The sequence below is a fragment of the Octodon degus genome, unplaced genomic scaffold (assembly GCF_000260255.1).
Source record: "Octodon degus isolate 3935 unplaced genomic scaffold, OctDeg1.0 scaffold00340, whole genome shotgun sequence".
Taxonomy (NCBI): Eukaryota; Metazoa; Chordata; class Mammalia; order Rodentia; family Octodontidae; genus Octodon; species Octodon degus.
The window spans coordinates 245,110-247,425 of NW_004524916.1; positions in this window are offsets into that span (position 1 = coordinate 245,110).

Sequence of the window (2,316 nt, forward strand, 5' to 3'; positions counted from 1 at the left end):
AAGAAAGAAAGAAAGAAAGAAAGAAAGAAAGAAAGAAAGAAAGAGAAAAAGAAAAAGGAATATACAAGATCAAAACACCCTATGATATAAGTGAACATCCATTATCATGGCTAAAATTAAAAGTACTGACCATAACATGTTATAGTTTTAAATAAAGAAACTAAAACTCTCATGAATCACTCTTGGGAATATAAAATAGCAGAGTCACTCTGACAAGAATTCTTATGAAAGTTAATGTACCTAAATCCATTCCTGTACATTGGCCGAAAGAAATGAAAAGATGTGTACTACAAAATCTGTGTAGTGACAAAGGAATTACACAAAACACACTCACAGCAGTCTTCTATTTAAGAGTCTTGAACTGGATTCAATCCAAATGTCCACAGAGTGGAAAAACAAATTTTAGTGTTCATCCAGTGTATTGTGTATTAGTCAGCTGACCTGTCATTGGACAAAATATCAGATACTTGCAAATTAAAGGAGGAAATAAATTATTTGGGTCATTGTTTCAGAGGATTTACTCCGTGGTTGTATGGATCGAAACCAGGAACACTATGGTGAAAGGTGTAGCACATATGCTTCATTCATGGGGGCCTGGAAGCTGAGCAGTGGAACCATCTAGGCAGGAGGGGCGAGGTAGCCCACACAGCAGTACCCAAGGTCCTGCATCGAAGGCCCACTCAGACATAGCCAGAAGTGTGCTTCCATCCTCTGGTCACCTCCCAAGACAAAATGATGACACAACTAAGCTTAACTGCTAAAGATTGCTACTCAAGAATAAAGAAAAATGAAATTTGGTACATGAATAATCTGAGGGGGTCTCTAAATAATATGCTGAGTTATTGAGGATAGGTAAAATTACGTGCATTCTATATTATTCTCTATATTAAAACTTTTTAAAAAGTAAATTGAAGTAGAATGACAAAACATACTTTTGTTTTGGTTTTTCAGGATGAGGAGGATGCAAAGAACTATTTGAGGAGGAAATTACACGGGCATGGAAGAAGACTTTCATGGATGATTGATAACTTATTTTCTTGAATGTGGTGATCACTTCTGATGGGTTCTACTATAATTCATCAGAGGATGTATCATGAATACGTGCAGCCAGCTATGCAAAAAATGTTAAAAATTTACCTAAGATAAGCAATTTAACAGAGTATATAATTAATATATGTAATTGTTATTGTTAGTTATAATATATTAAATAGCTTTTGTAACCTAGGGGCATGCAAATAAAGAAAATACTAGTACTAAAAATCTCCATTTTTAGATAAAGATAAAAAAGCTATGTGATTTGCCTAAAATCATGCAACTTTAAAAGGAAAAGTTGCTTTCTTTTCCAACAAAGAGCACTGTTGAACTTCATTTTTTAATCACTTCTCAAATGATCATTGTTTATACCTGCCATCTCATTCCTAACATTAGAGTTTGTTTTACTTTTAAGGATTTTCGTTCTTTTTTTTTCCTCAATTTTCCTCTAGCCGTTTTCATTTTTACCTAAAACCTTAGGTGTTCTCTCTTTTTATTAGTACTTTTGTTAAATATATTGCTAAAGTTGGTATCAATATTAGTTATTCTGTTTGATGGCTTACTGTTTCATTTTAAAAGCAATTTTGATGACACTATCTTAACATTATCTTAGAAAGGATACTGTGAGAAAGATTTAGTGAAGAGAAACACCTGTTTATTGAAGGTTATTAGAATAAGGCCAAACCACATACCCTTTATTTTTTTAAATTTGAAATAGGACAAATGTGAACCTATATCGATTAAAGATTTGTGCTCCATGCTAGTCAGAGCCTATATTATAAGGCTATTTTTGGCTTCATGAGCAAAATTCCAAGTAAAGGAAAATGGGATTAAAAAAAACCTACATTCATATTTTAATACATAGAAATACATAGAAAAATCCACAGGTTTTTTTTTTCTGAATTTCTGTAAGTTCAAAGAGTTGATGAGTTCTTTTAAAGTTTTAACATATAATTCATTTGTATGAAATAATTCAAATGTAATCTTTACACTTTAAGAAGGAAAAAGGTGCTAGAAATCATCAAACATGTTTTAGGACTATCTGTAATGCTAACTTATTAAACATACAATAACTTTATTCTTACATTTTAATGATATGAGCCTTTTCCTTTCTTCCCTTTGTTTTTCGTTTCTTTACTGCATTTATATAAAATATACATTTCTAAAAGGGAGTTTAATGTATATTTTCAAGACGCTTATTGGTATTGTATCTAGGGAGAAAACCATTGAATTAGCATTGATTCAAACAGGAAATAAAACTTATTTTTTCAATAAAATATTACA